Genomic DNA, 19530 nt, shown 5'->3' on the forward strand with positions numbered 1-19530 from the left:
GGTGATGTGAAGCAGTGTCATCCCACTAAAGTCAGTAGACTGATAACCCAGGCTCAGCTCCAGAGAAAGTCAACAGAGCAGCAGCAATTGTCAGAAGCTGAGATTTTGGCCCCCTTCTTTTTGTTTTACAGTAGATTAGGAAGACAGAGATTTCTCCAAAAGACAAGTGAGGCGCACTGACAGCGGAGGGGAGGGGAAAGGGAGGCAGAGAGCCAAGGTAAGGAGCTTTGCCGGGCTTATTAGTGTGGGCTCCAAGCTGATGCTGCCAGAGCCAGCAGTGGGACAGGCAAGGAGGAGGTGGCTTGGGAGGCTGAGCGGGCAGCTGCTGCAAGGGGGAAGAGACAGGCACCGAGGGACCGGCCGCCGGCTGGGTGAGAAGGCAGCGGGCCCAGGGGATGGGGCCAAGAGGAGGAGAAGGGAGCGGGACCCGGCAGCAGGACGAGTGGTGGAAAGGTGTCCGCTGTCCTCTGACACGTTCATGATGTAACAGCAACAGCTATACCACGGGGCTTTTCTCGCTCCGTCATTGTGCTGCTTCAGCGAGCCTGCTGGTGTGATGGGTTTAGAAAAGCCGTCTTTCAAAAGGAAAACAGGGAGATGGGGTTTCAGTAGAGGTGGTACCACCTAATGCTGAAGTTGCCTAATACTTCTTATTAAAAGACTGTTTTCAGTTACTTATAACTTTGTCACACTAACCATCTGGCCTGCAATTCCCCATGCTGGGTGCCTGCCTCAAGCTGAATTTGTTTTGTTCATTTGTTTTTGCATTTCTGCTTAAGTGTCTGAGAACAAGAAGAAGAAAAATGCATTGTTTCCCTCATGGTGAAACATTCTTACTGGTCCGTGGCTCCCATGCCTCAGAGCAGGCACCCAAATACAGGGCTGCTCGTATCAAGGATGTCCTCTTGACAGCCTCGTTACAATCTACCCTTCTTTAGCCACCTCATAAGCCTCAGAAAAGCCAACATTTGCATTTTTTCTGCAGAAAAGGCAAGCCAAGCACTTGATTTCCCTGAAGGTTTCCTTGATATCTCTCCTGGGTTTGTGCCCCATCTCTTCCAACTCCTCTGTAACACCATGCAGGAGATGTAGGTGCACACGTGTCCCTGTACAGGGACATGAGGATCAAGCAGGATTGCGTCTGCCACCACTCCTGCTGAGATCTCTGGCTCTGAGAGGACTGAACCCACTCTGCCTTCGAAGGCAGAGGTCAGTGAAGACACAAACTGCAAGGGCTTGGGGCGTAGGAATGAAAAAACCCCATGAGGCACCAGCAGAGCTGAGAGGAGACGGAGGAAAAGTGAGAGAAGGAGCAAGACAGAGGCAGGGAGCACCGTGGTACATGGGGGTACATCACTCAGGATCTCAGGGATAGAGCAAGGGCATTAAAGCCATACAAAGTTCTTTGGAGAGTCTGCGCCTGTGCACCTCAATGTCCCTTGGCAGCCCAGGCTCCAACACCAAGCCCAGCGTGCTCCTGTCCCTGCACTCCATGGGGCTGATGGGCTGCTACCCCCCCATCACCTCAGGTGGCAAAGAGCTGCAGATCTCCAGCTCCCTATCGCCCGGTGACCTGTGCCAGGGTCAGCCCGTCTCCACGCTGCACACTCTCTAAGGGGTAAGACAGAAAGCACTGAAACTTTGTTGTGGTTCCCCCCCATAATCTGTGCAATAGCACATGGAGAAATATGTTAAAGGAGCATTATGACTGCACAGAAGAGTGAGGAAATGCTGGGCCAGGGGCTTTCCATACAGCATTAATTCATCTCCTTTGTGCCTGTGTGTTATAGTACAGCCTTTAATTACATGATCACGTAGCGTTTTGTTGGGTTTTTCCCACAGGACCCCTGCATCCTTTATTGCCAAGCTGGAGGGGCGTGTAGGAAATGAGGAAGGGGATTGGAGGTGGAGAAGAGATGATCCGGTCATTAATGCAGCTGAACGCTGCCTAGCCCTGCTCCTGCCACTGAGTCCTTGTGTGCTACTGGCAAGTCACTTAAATAAGCATTTTCTAAGTTGGCCACTACCTCCTGTTCTGCTTTCCAAGCTACGGACACCTGGGGCCAGACTGGCAAGAGTGCTGAGCATTCTGCATTGCAAGCAAAGTTGCTGGGAGCTGTGCCTTCAACATGAAATTATGAGAGTCCCTGGCACCAAAAGTTCAAGAAATACTGGCCACTCTTAGAAATTCCCTGCCCCACGCTCCCACTCTTCAGCCGAGGATGTGTTTTGCCCCTGGAGGTAGCTCATAGCAGGCCATCATAGGTTTGCCAGTGACTCCCTTTGGATGGCTTCAGTATCAAAACCTGCTAACAAGGATGTTCTAGGGGCTGCTTAGTTCATCTTTCTTCTGTCATCTCAGCTCCATGTCCTGCCCGAAGAGGTTCGCAAGCGCTCATTTCATTTATTCACAAACCTTCCACAATATTAGACTTTCCTTGTTCACCCACTGTTCTCCCTCCCTGCTCTCCTCCCTGGTCCTCTCAACACTTTTTCTTGTTCTTGTTCTTTTCTCTCAGTAAGTGCCCAGCTCTCACATTCACAGAAAACAATTGGTTTTGTTACGTATCTGCAACTTTGTCTTTCACAATAGTCACTTGGAGGGGAAATTCTCTGCAGATTTAAGTAACATGCCAACGTTTAAACGTATACAGCACACACACACACACAAATCCCAAAAAAGCAAACTTGTGTAGCTGTAAAGAGAAGAGCCAGAGTTAGTGGTCTCAACTCTAATGTCTTTATGCTCGTTCCACTTCGGTAAAATGGAAGCAGTACTAGCTCCTTCCTCCTCACAAGTGCTGTTGTAAGGGGAAATCTGTTCGTGTTTGTGAACTGTTCAGATTTAGAGTGAAAGTGTCACAGGAAAGCCCATGAGGAAATGTAATCAGTTTGTGTTCTAGGCAGAATTTAAGTGGTGTTTAGTAAATAAGGTCTGAGGTTAAGTGATGAGAGTAAGAAGAAATTCTGAGTGGTTACCCAGTGAGCACAGTGACGATCTGTCCTATACAGTGACGATCCTGTGACTGCGACACAATGCAGATACATATAGAAATTTGAATTAAGGCATGAAGAGCAATCATGACTTCAGCATTTCTTATTTCTGAGCATTTCATGTTTCCGACCTAAGTAGTTTTTTAATGTCATTATTAAAAGGTAATAAGGACACAGATAATATAAAAATAAGTGCCGATCTAGATGAAATACTATGCAGGTAACACATTTAGAAAAGAATTACTCGGTTATCAGTTTGTCATCTGCAACAGTATAGAACTGGACATTATAGGATACATGCCACTACCTACTTTTGAAAGCCCTGGGCAAAGAGCCTGGGGAGATACTAATATTCTTGTGCATTTCACTGTTTAATTTTTCCCCATGATATTGAGGTTACATCTTTCCCTCAGCCCCATTTCCTCCTGTTTTATACCTTTACATACAAGCAAGCACTGTGTTAAAGACTCATTGTCCTGCCTGCTCAAAAACCAGTAAGTGTGAACAGGTACTAACATGCCCTGACAAACACAGCCAGCCAATAAATAGCCAAACCATGCACGTTGTTCTCCCATTGCACTCTTTGAAAACCCAAACAGGCTTGGGCGATTCCTCCAGGCCCTCAGTCCATCCAGGTTAACACCATCTCCTTCATTCAGCAAGATCGTAATTTCCAGGTAACTTTCAGAGCAAGTTCATAACTTCCTGGTCCTGTTTTGTGTGCTCTTTGTGCCAGCACGACCAAACTCCACTGACCGTCCTTGTGGCCATACGGCATGCCAAGACCTTATCAAATTTGCTCCACGTATTGGCCCACCTATTACCTTCCATTTGTTGAGCTCCACATCTGGCTTTAACCAACATACTCACAAGTTCTTTCAATATCACATCTGCCAAGGTTTTTCCTCCCTTCTCATAGGCTGTGTGTTTTGGGTTGATTAATAGATGTTTGTTTTGCGGGGTTTTTTTCAAGATGAAATGGGGTTTTTTTTGGCTGGCTTTCTGCTCCTCCAAAGTCACATTGTATTTGTTCTCTGCCTAAACTTGCATTTGCAATTCAGCCCAGTTAAATAGCATTTGTTAATGCCATTAATGGGCTTTTAACTCCCCGCAACCCGATTAATAGTGGAGATATTAAGCACTCCCAGAAGTAATTGTTTACAAAAGCATCCACGTGATTTAGAAGCATGAGTCCTGTCAAATGTCTCCGCGTCAGCTTTGCCTTTGAAAGTGAACTTCACGGTCTGGCATGGACCCAGAGAGCTGGGAGCATGCTCCATTTCTTTTTTGGGGGGGACAGTTGCAAGCTTATCCCTCTGTAGTAGGACATAAGAGTAAGCATCAAATCAAAGCCGACTGGCATACATTGACATTTTTCCTTCCCTCCCTGACTGCTAACAGTTTTTCCTAGATCTTGTTTTCTGCTTTACAACCAGTTCAGTCCCTCTTTGTTTTGTCCTTGTGTTTTTAAGGAAGCAATGGGGACTCTCCGTCACTTCAGGCTCCATCTCATTTATGCATGGATAAGCTCGCCAGTACTACTTGTTTTCACAGCCTCTCTTTCTAAAATCCTTTCATCTTTCCTTTGGCAGCAAGAGCTCCCTTCAAATTCCTCTTGCATGTACCCTGTCCCTGCAGCAGGTATGACTGAGCATTCGGATTTGGTTGCTTTCCCTACAGCAACGGATATTAACATATGAAAATAATTGGACCTATTTATGCAGGAGCCAGACACATATCCACAACAGACAGTGCTTGCTGTGTCCCACTAGTGCTCTCTTTTCTAATAAACTTCACAAATCTCTTATCTCAATTGAGCCGCCCCCAGTTTGCTTTCAGATCCCTGTACGGGCCAGTCCTAATTCTGAGGGAAGAACAAGACTAGACACCTAGCTTCTTCCCTGGGCTGCTCCTTCAGGAAGAGATTGTTTACACCTCAGTACATTTGAATAATTTCCCAGAGTGGCGGCTAGCTACCTGGTGCTAATTCATCCCAACAGGAGCCGCACAGCTCCATCTCACTCATTGCACAAAAGCACTGAAGCTCCACGGTCCCACATCCTGCTCCAGCTGTGAGTTCCTTCCAAACATCCATCAAAAGATGAGGGACTACCTTTCCAGCCAGTCTCCATGGAAAAAAATTGCTGCAGAGCTCCCCATTGGCATTCCCCAGCCTTGGATCAGCGCTGACCACCTTAAAGAACAAACGTGACTTCTCCATCCATCCCCTCATTGATGCCCTGCAGAACGTCGCTCAGTGGCACTGCATTCACTGCCTGAATTAGAGGGATGGAGCTAGTGGGCCACCCGCTGTGCCAACTTGTCTTGCTCCAGACAGCATGTTAAGCCTCAATGACATTCATCAATGATTCAGAAGAGACTTGATGGCTTTTGGCTGCTGCTTTCTTGTTGTTTGCATGGCAAACGAATGCCATCTATCATCGTTCGGGGGCCTTGCCCATGCTGTCTTGCTCTGAGGATCATTATTTGACACAAACTGAACTTTCAAGGGATGATGATGTTAGATGAGCGCATGCTTTTGGGTCCTCATGCAGCAGGAGAGGAGTGATTCCCTGTCTGTAGGCAAATGCACAATGTCCTAGCAGAGCTGCTTCCCTCTCCCACTGACAGCTTTTAGTCACCAGACCACTTCCAAAGACCAAGGTACAGGGATGAAAGGAGAGGAGCCTCCAAAGTTTTTCCACCGAGCAGGGGAAGGATGGGATGTGACTGGACAATGCACCAGTTCTCTGTGTTTCCCTACTACATATAACTAGATATTACAAAAGAAGTATATTATTTAGAAGTCACAAGAATTCTCGTCAGCTGTTCACACAGATGGCAAGGATTGTCTTTTTAATATATATATATTTTTTTATATATATATATATAAAGCCCAGCCCATTGTGAGAGGGGATGATCTCACTCACATCTCACTCAGATCACCCTCGGTGTGCAATGTGGTTATGAGCTCTATCTCAGACACTGTTTTACAGCAACTCGGCAACCCCTGTGGCCCTGCAGAGGGGGAGACCACTGCAGTGAATCCTGCTCGGTGGAAATGTAATGTGTTCAAAGAAGCTTGAGGTGATGGTGATCCAGAGTGGCCTGTTAACACATGGTTAGAGGATAGAATTAGACCTACACCCATCTCGTGGCAGCTGGTGTGACAGAGAAGGGCAGAATTAGCCGGGGAGGGGGGGCAAGTCTTGTTTGGTACCTGGAGAATGTGAAACGTGGACTAGGCAAAGGGGGGATGGAGAACCACAGAATGTACCCAAGGAGCAACCCTGTTGGACTGCACGTTGCTTCCCCATGGGCGCCTGCCAAGCACAGCCCTGCCTGATTTCGGACACCCTGCTGTGGGTGTGTTTTCAATAAAACAAAAGAAAAAAGGGTTTTATTTCAAGAAAAACACACACACAAAGAAATTGAATAAATGCTATTTAAATCCTCTCTCTCCTTTTCATGAGCTTAATACAGAACACAGGTCCATGTCAAAGTCCCAGCACACCACAGAGGGCCTCTGAGACCACCTCTGTGGGAGACCTGTCTCTGATGTGGCCCCGTCCACAAACCCCTCTGAAGCAGCCCATGCAAAGGCAAACCAGCAGCTCCATCCACTGAGAAATTATCTGCCTTTGCTGGGAATAAAAAGTCTGTGTTTCTCTTGCTTCTTAAAAGCCCTTGTGTTTTGCTGAAAACAGGCTTCCGGATTTAGCCAGGGAAGGAAGCATCACTTGTTCTCCTGCTCAAATGCTATAGTTCTCTGGAGAAGCAGAAACTAGTTGACAGGAATGGGATTGCTCATGGAGGACCTGGCCTTCCTCTGCCCAAGGGCATCAAGGGCTTGCTTGTGCACTGCAAACATGAGCTGTGGTTGGGTAACATGAAAGCTCCAGGGCCCTCAGCTTCCCTGTCAGATTATGGTCTGACACTTCTTTAGACGTAGGTTCAAGGAGGGGTGGGGTGCAGTGTGGGAGCTCTAAGGAGGCTCTCTGTCTTCTTGGGGAGCCTCAAGCAAGCAGTATAATGGATCAGAGAGAGGTGTCAGTGAGGCACCTGACAATGGAGAGCATGACTTCCCCCATAACCACCACCATCTTCTCCAAGGCAGGTTTATAAACTGCAAGGACCTGTCTAACTCTACATCATCCCAATTGCTATGCAGTTTATTAGCATGAGTATTATTATTATTTTTCAGGAGCACTTTGCAAACGTGAGGTGAAGATTAAGCCCCAGTGGTAGTAAACTCTGTGTCAGCTGTACAAACCTCTCCCAAAAACCAGAGAGACACAATGGAGCAAGGGCATAAATCACAGCATAGGGACAGGGTGGAAGGGGGAAAATCAGGAAGGTCAGAGTGGTTGGATGATAAAGGAGTCGGCACATTGGTCTCAAGGGCACAGTTTGTCGCTGATGGTGCGTAACTCGTGTGTGAGCTGTCCCTACGAATAACAGCCAAGCTTCACCTCTGTTGTCTTCTCCTTTCTTCATCTCTCACCATGACTTCTACTGGAAGTGAAACTCAGATCACACTGAGATCAAGGGGAAAAGGAAACTGGGACATGGGTGTTTACGGCTTACCGTGTTCACATCTATGTCAATGTCCTAACCAACATTTAGGAGAACATCTGCCACTGTGTGCAAACACAGGTTGAAGAAATCAGTCTTGCAAGTTGAGAGATAGTTAAAACCACAGGGAGGTCTGTAAGCAGGAGAGCTCAGGCTGAGCCATTAAGAGCTGACAAGTCATTAGGAATGCAGCAGCGCCCTGTTGGCCACAGCAAGACAGACAGGAGATCATTAGCTCTTCAGTTCATCAGAAAGTGGTGAGGGGGTACATGCACTGATGTTAGTGGACCAGGGAAGTCTGCAAAATGGCATTACTACCAAGGTATGATATCCTCAGGTGGTGCAAATTAGTGCAGCTTCACTACAATGTTAGGTGATGATCTGTCCCAAAATGTCTGTCTTTTTTTTTTTTTTTTCTGGTTCAGTGTTGTGAACTTTTACCACAAGCAGAACTCTACCCTGTTGTTTCGATAAGAGACAGAGGATGTTTCGCAAAACTTGTGGCAGAACACGTAACGCTGGCCAGAGGGCTGTCAGATTTGCAAAACTGGGTGAAATGTTGCAAACAGGCAGACTGGCGCCATTGGAGAGCAATTCCGAAAAACGAACTCCAGGACACTTCCCACTTTCTGCCAGGCGCCCAAAAACCCTCCAGATATGCTTTTAACAAATGCTCCTGCATCCCAAATGCTATCTAGCCTCCAGGACCTCAAAGCATTGCCCCAGCATCTGCGAAAGGATATAAATAGTGAATATAGAAAGTTTATAAAAAAAAAAAAAAAGACAGAGGTTTGACTATAAGCATTTAAAAAAAAAGTATTGGCTTTGCCCTCAATAGTTTTGCAGGAAACTTGCCATCCCACGATGCCAATGACCGAAAATGCCACCAATATGTCCCTCTTAGGGGCCACCCAAAATGTCTGAGTAGATGGCCATGCCATTGTGTGATTCCTTAAAATAAAATGACTATAATTGTGGTTAGGCCTTAGCTATCCAGGAGCCACATGAAAGAACATAAAAGCCACAGAATAACTTAGCTACATTGTCTACTGGGGCTTTGCCAGGGCTATTTCTGAGATGATGAAATCTCTATCTCCGCAGAACTTATGCTCTATTTCAGGTTCCCAGATCTCTGTTTTACCTCATCTGGAAATCGGCTCTATCACCTTGAATTCACTGGTGTTTGTTCTTCTGCAGCTGAATCCTATCGTGGAAATGTAGTTAAGGATAAGCTGTTCTCTGGCGCTAACCTTGCTCCGGAGGCCTAAGTCCCATCCCAAACCCAACGCAGTCTGAAGAAGAGGTGGTCTGTTCCAGGACATTGCATAGGAATGCATGGCTCTCCTGCTGACTCACCCTGATAGAAGGAACGTCTGCCATGCAAAGGTATGCGGTTATTTTTGCTTGGTGCCTCATCACGTGCAAAGCCAAGCCAGCTCACCCAAGTATAAGAAGGGCAGGCAGGGAAGAGCTACGGTTTGTGATGGGAGCAGCACAAGGGGATGGCCGTGCCAGCAAAATTGTTCCAAAGTCTTTAATTATCTGCCACCGCGTGGCTGATGCTCTTGACTGCTTTTAAATAACGGAGCTGCAGCAGCAGCAGAATAAGTAAGAATTATTACCTACAACCACAATCTATGGTACAAAAATCTTGGGTCCCTGTACGGGGCATTTGAAAACTTTCTTTCAGTCCTTCATTCCACCAGAGAATGCAAGCAATCATGAAAAAGAAGCCATTTCCAGGGTGACAAAGTAACTTAGAACCCTAAACCTGCATTTCAGAAGTGGATTTAGGGGGAGGGCTTTCAGCAGGAGAGGTCTCTAAGACCCATCAGCTTTTGAAAATAAGTCTGGAGTCCTCAAAGATTTAAACCTATTAAGTGTTTAAACACCCTCATACCCACTTCTTAAAGCTGCAGAAGTTCCCACTCCCACCTCCATGTTCGTACCCTGCTCCCATTCCTCCGCAGAGCTATGCTGGCACTGTGGTCCCGCCGGGCAGCTGCAGCAGCCTTTGTGCCCTGCTCTTTGCGTATCATTCCAAAGTTATTAGAGGGAAGCCGGCCAGCGAGCAGAGTCTAAGTTATTAGGTTCAGAGTCGGCAAGTACAGTAGCAATGTAAACAGCAGACATGTCCAGAAGCTCCAGCGCCGTCCCGTCTGTCTCCGAGGCTCACGTTTCTCTGCTGTCCTGAATTTCTGAATAGTTTCAAAGCTGATGCCAGCCCTGCGCTACTTTGTTAGAGCGGGTACAATCCCTTGCACTAACCTAAGAATTTTGGTGGCTGGGGAAGGAATACCTGGATACATCACCTGCCTATATCAGCAGTAAAACCTTCTCAAGCTGCCCCACTGATACATGGGCAGTGATTGGAGGGAGCAAGAGAGAGGGGCACCAAATGCCCTACCACACAGAGAGCACATTTGCATCTTCCACTGTTTAGCCATGATACTCCTCAGTTAGCAAGTCCCCAAGGTCCTGCTCAGGCAAGCTTGAATAGGAGAGTTCATGTCCCAAAAGAAGCTGCTGGGATTTCTAAGCCATTCAAAGAGCCTCATCATATGTTCATCTCCTCTTCCCTCTTTGTCTCTTGAGCTGTGCTTTCATTCCACATTAATTGGGTTATAGGTGCTTGTGTGCTGATGTTTAAACCTGTCATACTGCCTGTCCCTGCTAAAGTCATCTGGCTCATGAAACCCCCTTGGAAAAATGTGTTGATCTTCTGACACGTTTCAGCATGGACCCCACACACTCACCAGGAGCACCTGGCGGGACTATGACCTGACACACCATTCCGGGCACGGAAGGGTAAGGGGGCAGGACCCCCCCAGTTCAGGCTGCCCTGATCAGGAATTACACACCCAGGTAGGCAACAAGGTCATGCAGCCACACAGCTTTGCCCACCACTGCCCAGGGCATGTCTTTCTGCTTCCATCTCCCCCCTGCAGTTGCAGATAAATGTGTCACGGAGCAGCTGAGGATAGACCTTGCTAGTGCTCCCCTATCTGGGTGGAAGGGAGATGGGTTTCCTGCCAACTCCAGCTCCAGAAATCATGCTATAATGCAGCAATTTTAACATTTACATAAAGCCAGTTTCCAGACACCTATGCTGATGAGAAAAACTTGACGATGTGAAAGGTAATGGCTTGAAAACTGAAAGGCAAATAAATCCCCTGGCCCCTATTACCTTTCTCCTCAGTGCCTGTGATCTTTAAGGCAAACCACCAGGAGTCTGACCTGGGGACATGGGACAGCTGAGGCTGGCGATAGCGTGTCAGTGGCACTCAGGCATTGTGCTGTCCTGCACAGAGGTGAACGTGCTGGCAAATAAGAAGGGAATGCATAATGTGCTGTGCTAATTATACATATGCCTGTAACCAGGGAAGGGCCTATGAACATGCCAGCGCCTGGAAGAGCCTGGAAAGACAGGCATGATATGCAAAACTGCTATTCCTCCTTTCCCCTCTCTTCTCCATTCAAGGAACTTACACAGAACGCAATTAAGGATGATATTTATTTATTTCTTTGAATGAAAAAGAAAAATTGTGCTTGTGATTTGGGAGGAGAGCTGCCAGAAGAGGAACTGGAGCCCTTCCAATACCTCACAGTCTAGTAGTCAAGCATTGCCTGAATTGGGCACCGGGGAATCTTGAGTCCTGCTTTCTTCCACTCACTGCGTTATAACTCTTGGCATTTCAAAAGGCACCTTGTAAACATTTATTTCATTGTTCTTCACTATATAATTGAGTCATTTGTTGGCTTACCTTGTTAGGGGGAGGAAAGCACCCTGCAAAGGGAAGTTTTCTGTTTTCCCAGCTCTTCCTCGCCTGCTGAGGTGCGATGGCATCAGCAACTCAGTGCCTTCCACTTCCCGCCAGCTGCTTTCCGGCTGCCTCTGAAGTCACCTTGGAGAGGGTCTTCTCTCTGCATTGCCACAGCTTCCCCCACCTGCATGGCACCTGCTTCATCTTCCCGCGTCAGTGGTGCTCAGCCGGCTGCTGGGCCAGCCCAAACCCCAGTCCCACCTCCTGAGCGAGCCAAGCCAGGACCTTCCATGCAGCTGGTGGCTGCGGGGCTAGCGTGGAGGTGTGGTTGCCTCCTCCTAGCCCTCCCTGCTGAGACACGCCGTTGCTAGTCTCAGTGGCGGTGGTCTGAAGTTTGCCCAGCTCTTCAGTGTGTCCCTGCTACCCATGTAAGGGTGGCACATGCATAATGCTGTCCCCAGTGTGCCTGGGGTTGGCTGGCTCCCTACTCAAGTCAATGTGTGTTTTCTTTTAAAATGTTTTCCTATTATTATTACTTGTATTTAATGCACAGGCCAAGGCTTGTTTGGCGCTGTGGCAGAAGCCCTGCCTCTCTGTTACACCTTATGTACAACGTTAGTGGAGATCTTTGCTGCATTCCAATAAGGGACCGAGCAACAAACCTGCCGGTTAATCATTTATCGCTGTGTGAACCTGCTGAATAGCAAATATGTTAGAAAGGGGAAAGGAGAGGGCATGGCAAGAGATTAACTGAGGACAGTCAAAAGTCAACCAGAAAGGAGCGGGGATGAGGCTGGAAAGGTCAGGTGGCAAACAGGAAGGCTACTGTAGTGCAAACACTGCCCCTCAGCAGCAGGGGGGCCAGATGCACTGTCCCGCTCCCAGTTCAGCTCTCTCCGCTCCTTGACCACAGGTACTGCAGGCTGAATAACCAGCTACCACCTCCAGCTGAATTTGTCTGCCTCAGAGAGACAAAGTTTCTTTCTAAGTTCCTTTCACCTTTCCAAGATGCAGGTCTCAGCTGTTCCCAAAGCCTGTGCTTCTCGCATGGAGAGAGCTGTCGTCATCCTTCAGCCATCAAAAACACACTTCCCCGTGCAAAGTGATATTTCTCATCAGAGGCCCCAATTGCCAGTCCTGGTGGCAGTGGGCTGGACAGTGGGCAAAGGGAATCAACTCGAGTCAGAGACTGAACTTTCCGGGAATGTGTTTCTCCAATGGACCACTGCTTCTGCAGTGTGGTGGGGCTGGTGGGGGCAAAGAAAAACATGCATCTGGTAGGACCATAAGTAGAGCTTGAGCAGAACAAATGTACCTCTCCTAGAAACCCGTAGGGTATTCACTTTGGCTCTCCGGCAGCTGAAGACCAGCGGGTTGGAATAGCAAATACGGCCACTGCCACCCAGGCTCTAGCTGCCCCTAACCACCCTAGTTAGATGGTAGTTAGCTAACCAAAATGGGTTGTAAGCCTGACCACATGGGCACTGGCAAGTTTTATGCTACTTTTCACTAGTCAGTGGGTGGTGGGATGCTCAGCCCCATGGCAGCAGTGTCTGGGTAGGCAGCAAGCCCATGCAGGCTGGGACAGGGTCTACCCCCGCACTAAGCACACATCCAGTAGGGAAAGCAGATGGGAACGGTATCCCAAAGCCAAGGAAAGGGCTCCATTTTGTTGCCTGTTGACATAGAAACAGTATGACATTGCCAGCATGCTCAGAGCATGGCAGCAAAAGATTGTACCATGGGATATCTGCCCAGAAAGTGGGGTGTTTGTTTTGAGAGAAGCACAATACTGGGTGAATGCCACAATTCAGAGAGGGAAGTACTTCAGCCAACATAAACAAAGCAGTTATTGATATATTTACATGACTGAGGTTCCTGACTTGAATTGTCACCATCCATCGGACTCAATCACCTTTTCTTTGCTCTCCACCTCAGTGTTGACACAGACACAGGAGCAGTTCTGAGAAGTCTGGTTGATCATCATACAGCTTTGTCCATGTTGGTGGGGGAAACTCTGGAAAAGCCCATGGTGCCAGCACGCTCGAGCCTGCTGCTTCCAGCAGTCCCACTTCTTTGTGGAGGGCTGAGAGCACCATGACCGCTGCTCTTGCTCCAGCTGTTCTGAGATATCCCCATGAGCTTTGGCTTCATCTGGAGTCATCAGTGGTGGGAGGGCTGTGGTGAGTCTTGGTGTCTTGATAGAAAAAGGAGTGAAGGTGGATCCTGTCCCCCATAGCTGTGTGTCTCCGCAGAGCTCCTGTTCTTCTGCTGGGGTGAGGGGCAGAGACCAATTGTGTACACCTTAGCTGAGGAGAAAAAGGCTACACTCACGGTCCCAGGGGTCAGCAGAAACAGCAAATACCCTCCAGCAGGGAGTCTGTCTCCACCTTATCATTTGCACTGCACTGCCTGGCCATTGCTTTGTTCATTAATTCCTTGAAGACCTCTTAGGCTGTTCCCAGCCCTCCTTATTGCCTTTCTGACCCCACTGAGATGCAGTTGAGTCCTCCCTACCTTCCATATCTTGTAACAGGAATGTGCCAGATACTTGTAGAATAACACCAAGAAATAGGGCAACAGCGACACAGATGCGGCCCTTACTCTCTCAGTACCAGTCTTTATGCCCGCTGCAGGAAAATAGTTCTTTTTCCTCCATCTGCTCCTGCCAAACTGGTGTGAGCTTAGCAACAGTAAGAGATTTGTCACATTTTCTCCCTCTCCTGTAGAAGACCCTGTTCCAGTTTTCAGCTGGCTGGGAAGGAAGATAAGTCAGGAAGGGCAAGAGGAACCCGCTTACCAACTATCTGAGGACTCAGCAGGCTGGCCCTTCAAAGGCAAAGAGGAGTTTGTTACTCTTACTGTTTTTTCAAATAGTAAGAAGTGAAAGAATGAAATAAGCTATTGCTTATTTGATGGCCCCAGCAGGATCGTGTTGCTTCACAGTGTGCATGACAAAAACAAACAAATATGTCTATCAGAAACTCTCCTGAATTTGCCCACACGCATGCACAAATCGCACTGCAAAATATTTTTGCAGTCAGTGTTCTCATTAAAAGCAACTAAAATAAGCAGGAATGCTTTGCCAAAGCTGAAGAGAACTCTGTCAATTTGATTTGGGCAATTTACCTTGCAGCAGCTAAATATCAGCTGAAAATGAGGGCATTGATGAAACAGGGAATCAGTATTTCCCTTTTCCCATTTAAGTCTCTGCTGAACTACAGCAGGGCGTGAGCATTGGGGTGGGGAGAAGTGGGAACAGGTGGCTGCGGAGAAGGAGGGAGAACGAGAGGAATGGAAGTGGCATTACTGGCCAGTGGTTATGTAATTTGATGCCTAACAGAAATAAAATGTTCTGGAATTTTGGTTTTTCCATGAAGCCGGCAGCAGAATAAGGGAGGCATCAGCATGGCGCAGAAGCTGAGGCTCCTCAGCACCCAGGCTGGCAGCTGTGGTGCAACATAGCACAGCATCCTTCTGGGAAAAGTATTGTTCCCAGCATGGACAGGTTGTTTCTGGCTGGGTTTGAGGACCACTTCCACGGTTTTCTTTGCATGTGGCATCTTAGAGAAACCTACATGTACCAGAATTTTCTCTTGGCCAGGTCCATGCTCTGTTGGCCACCATCTCCAGGATGTGGCTTCTCATCTGGCAGACTTCCAGCCTGGCTCTCCACAGGACTTTGCTGGTTATCTTGACTTCCTCCCCTTCTTTTTACCTGACAGACCCTGCAGGCCTCAACGATCCAACAGCTCCCGTTATGTTACACCCAGACACGTTTCTGTCTGCAGAAGCCGAAAAATACTGGACTTGCCATCAAAGCACAAGCAAGCCAGAGCTGTCACTGTCCAAACCTGGTCTCATCACAAAACAGGGCTGTGGTCTGAAGGATGTGATGCCTGAGAGAGGGTCAATTGTCTCCCAAGCGAAGTAGTGAATGGGATGCTACAAAACTGAGGGTAAGTAGGGGAGGGAGGCAACCACCCATACGTGAGAGAGCAGGGCAGTTTTGTCCCCAAAAATACTGACATTAACCCCCACCTAAAATATTCTTGCACAGGGCCAAAGGGAGAGTTTTTTGCAAATTGTACTGGAAATGTGAGGGCAATTACAAACACAGTAATAAAAAGGTGAATGGCATCTCATGGCAGAGCCAAACCCTCTGCTCCCCCGTGCCGGTTCAGACCAGAGGGCTATGCATCAGGCAGATGCTGAACAGGCCTCCAGCTCCACTGCGGCACAGGGCGGGGGAATCTCAGCCATCCCATTCTTCAGAGCTGGCAGCTGATCCATAGAAAATATGAAGATCTTTTCCTCAGGGACTTTCTAGGAACTCACTTCAGGAGGATTCCTGTTGCTGAAAAGGACATGCATCAAAGCACTGCATATCCTGTGGGAGGAGAAGGGGAATTCTTTCGCAGGCATCATCTCTTCCTTATGTAATTAAAAAAGTCAATGGGAAACGAATCCAGACATGAATATTTATCTTTGGCTTCCTGGTAAGCGTTTCGCTGCACTAATTTCCTTGGCATTCTTCCAGTTTGCTTATAGAGAGAACGCAGATACAGTGGCTCCCCATGAGGACTTGGGCACCTGGGGACATGTAGCCTGAGAACCTGTTGACCCTCATGTTGTCTGACTGGGCTGACACATGCATCTTCATCTAACGCATTCCCTGAAGACTCACCCCTCAAAGTAGTATTTTCCATAAAGGGTAACACTGCAGTAGTTCTATTAACAAGCAGTGCTGTGAAACTGCCTGCTGGTCCCTTCCCACACACCACCCTTGTCCCGGGGAGATGTCCAAGGGGGTAAGATGGAAAGGGATCCATCAGCCTGGCTGCATCAGTTTTACACATCAGCAAGGCACGAGCCTCCTGTGGGCCTGCTGCACAAGGGTGACTTTTATTGCATGACGCCAAACCATCAGGGCTTGGGAAGGGACCACAGACACACCCCAAGACAGCATCAAAGATGGCATCCTACTGTGCCTCCTGCTTCGCCATGCGCTTTCACCTCACAAAGCTCTCCGATGCAGTTCTTTCCATGGTCTGGGGGAAGAAAGAAACACAGCCAAGGTCTCCCTAAGCAGACCCCATGTCCCTGCTGCCAGTGCTCCACTGCTCAAGGATGCTACTACCTAATCTGACTTCTTATGTGTGAGGGAGCCCCAGCCCGCTACCACAGAGCACTCAGCCCACTTTTTTTTTTGCACAAAAAGCTTTGCTCAGAGACAGGTAAATTTGCAAAGTCAAGGACCACCAGGTTAGGAAGAGTGTACGTTAAACTTCTCTTTATAACTCTACTTTCCCTCCCTCCAGATACAAACACTATGATACAGATTTTACATGCAAAAGGCAGTCTACTTTTTACCCCACAGGTTTCCTGTACGGACAGAACAAACTATAATATATAATCTGCACAGGTTCATCATTCCCTCCTGTTTTCCCTATGTTTATTCACTCTCTATCCAATCTCTGCCCTGAACATACTATTATTCATTTCCTCCTGTGGTACTTTTCCCATTGCACCTGCTCCTTCACAAACATTAATGACATTAAGGCTAACATGATGAGATTAAGCCTCTAACTTTTGGATCATCCACCAGTTTGGGCTTCCGCTCAATCTAGCTTCCCCCCCATGTCACTTGGGGTCCCTATGCTGGGAAACTGACTGCCTGATGGCACCTCTATAATTAGTGGTCAGAGTTAGAAACCCCTCAGAGGGTGACTCCAACCACCTTGTTGACTGCAGGTGATGACTCTCCCTTTTGAGTCTCTTTTGGGATGGCTGCTCTGTGCCATCCATCGGTGGTTTTCTGCCGCCTCTCGGTGGTTTCCCCTTCTGAGCAGGCTTTGCCCAGCAGCTCAGGTAGCACCTTGAGCTTCCAGCCCAGTGCAGGAGGATGAAGGGGCACAGGCTGTACACAGCAGCAGTTCACCAGAGCTGTCCATGCGGTGGGAGTGGGAAAGCAGCACAGCAGCAAGCAGGGGCACGAGCTCTGCTAGGGTAATCCCTTCCCGACAGTGAGTCAGAGACTTTAACCTGCTCATATTACCTCACACAGAGTTAACGTGACTCAGATGCTACCTGACCACTTGATAACTGTGGTAATGAGTGTCTAATTGCAAGCTAACAACGTCCTAATATTCCCTGAAAGTGAAAATTTTGCATGGAGTGTGATGGAGAAGCAGGATGAGTCCAGGTGATCTCTCTTCTCTCCTCAGCTCCTGGACAGCCTGAGCTGGTATCTGGTCAATGGGGAAGGGAGAGCCACACATCAGAAAATGAAGGGAAACAAGAGGGGAAAGGAAGAGATTAGAAGATACAAGTCCAGAAGAGGTGAGTTGTTTAGACTTTGGGAGACAGAACTGATGGGAGACAAGGTTATCCCCCTTGCACATGCAAGGTTCTGCCACAGGGAAGAAGGAAATAAATTCTTCTCTCTGTCTGCTTGGACAGGACAAGAGAAATGGGATGAGGCTGTAGTGAGGGACAGTTGGTGCTAGACAGTTGAGGCTAGACTGCCTCTTCGGGAAGCTGTGGTCTACAGTGCATGGGGATGACGCGAGAGCTTTTCAAACACATGTTGGTCACATCTGGTTTAGGCAGCTCTGACCCTGTCTTGGAGAAGGGGATGGAGCTGGTGACCAGGAGGGCCCTTCCAAGATGCCAGCAAGACACCTACTTTGCCACTGGTTCCCAGTACCTGGGGCAGAAGAGCTCAGTCATCCTGCGCTGTGCTCGAGGCTGGGGAACAGCCTCTTGCTCGAGGATTATCAATTACTCTGTTCCAGTCACCTTTTTCTCTCGCATCTCCCTCACCTCCACCAGTTCCTCGTTTTCACTGTGCTTTTCTGCTTGTCATCCCTAGTTCCTGTCTGTGATCTTCCCTTTCTTTCCACCTCCCTTCTCACCAGCTTCGGACTTCTTTGCCCCACCCCTTCCCACTGTCCTCCCTGCAGCCTCCTACCAACCAGCCCCCTAATTCTTCTCTACCCCTCCTACCTCCTACCTTTCTACATTAACACTCAGGATGCTCCTCCCCTGCGTCGTCTGAAGTCACATCTAGCTGTGATGGCGTGGAAAAGAGACTCACCACAAGTTCCCACACGCCCGAGGCTCGGCACCGGTGGTGCAACTGCAGAGAAAGCCTTGCTCAGCGAGGAGGGAACCCTGAGACAGCAGCGCAGGCTCTCCTGCGCCCAGGGGCTGGTGAAAGCCCTGGGAGGGGCTGGAGCAGGGGTGATGGAGGCAGAACCCTGGGAGAACTTAGCAGCCAGACTCTTACAAACCTTTGCCAAGCAGGTAGACACCACGGCTTTTTGGAGCTTAAAGCCTGGTTAGCTCTGGGTCATTTTTTAACGAGGGTAGCAACCAGTAACACATTGAACCCTTCCCGGGAAAATGTCAAGGCCCTCCTCCAAAGTACTCAGTGAAAATACCGTAAAAAAGGAGAGATCATTACAGGGCAAAGCAGTGTCATTTTCCTAACCTTATTCTCAGAAATCAATGAATCATTTTAGCCAAAACTTTTTTTTAAATTAATTAATTAATCAATTAATTAATCATGCTGAAGCAAGAGACCTAACACGGAAAATTTTAAGCAAAATAGTGACTGGCGATGTTATGACCAACTACCAGGAAAAAAAAATAATTAAAAAAAAAGCAGAATTAAACAAAGTGCTGGCTAACTTTATCCGTCGTTGCCCCTGATATACAGATGGCATTCGCACAACAGCAATACCCCTCCTGTCAAATTCATCAACGTGGTCATGCTGGTACCAACTTAGTGGGAGTTTTGCCTGAATAAAGGCTAAGAAAAACATTGAGTAAGGACTTGGGATGTTGCCTGATACAATCATGGTGCAAATAAGAAAGTGCAATAGCACTGAGTGTTGCGTCTTACGAGAGCTGTACTTCCTTGTCAGTCAGGAAGCCCAGGTAGTTTAAAGAGCACACGAGATCAGGAAGTCCATCAAGATGTTCCTGGCACAGATTAGTCACAGGACTATCTATCCAAGGGTCAGTCACATGTGTGGAAAATAAAAAAATAAAAAAGTAGCAGCTGACAATCTGTTGGTCTGTGAGCGTAACCGATGTGCGCAGTAAAGCTCCATGGATCGCACGGTACACGCACGCGTGACCGTTCTCAGACTGAACATCCTTCGTGTCAAGAAGAGGATTTTTGTGCAGA

At 48.0% G+C, this 19530-nt stretch overlaps 1 long non-coding RNA gene across 2 annotated transcripts; it reads left to right on the forward strand.

Annotated features, from left to right (window-relative positions):
* The first annotated feature begins 74 nt into the window (after nt 1-74).
* LOC128907815 (uncharacterized) lies at nt 75-18946 on the forward strand. Of its 2 annotated transcripts, none has more exons than XR_008465750.1 (5): nt 75-217; nt 8767-8955; nt 15059-15292; nt 17561-17675; nt 18369-18946. It is a non-coding gene; the product is annotated as an uncharacterized LOC128907815 (long non-coding RNA). The 2 variants fall into 2 exon arrangements; XR_008465751.1 differs by lacking the exon at nt 75-217 and adding an exon at nt 286-371.
* Nucleotides 18947-19530: the final 584 nt, after the last annotated feature.

Source organism: Rissa tridactyla, chromosome 3 (genome assembly GCF_028500815.1).
Source record: "Rissa tridactyla isolate bRisTri1 chromosome 3, bRisTri1.patW.cur.20221130, whole genome shotgun sequence".
In the NCBI taxonomy this organism is placed as follows: domain Eukaryota; kingdom Metazoa; phylum Chordata; class Aves; order Charadriiformes; family Laridae; genus Rissa; species Rissa tridactyla.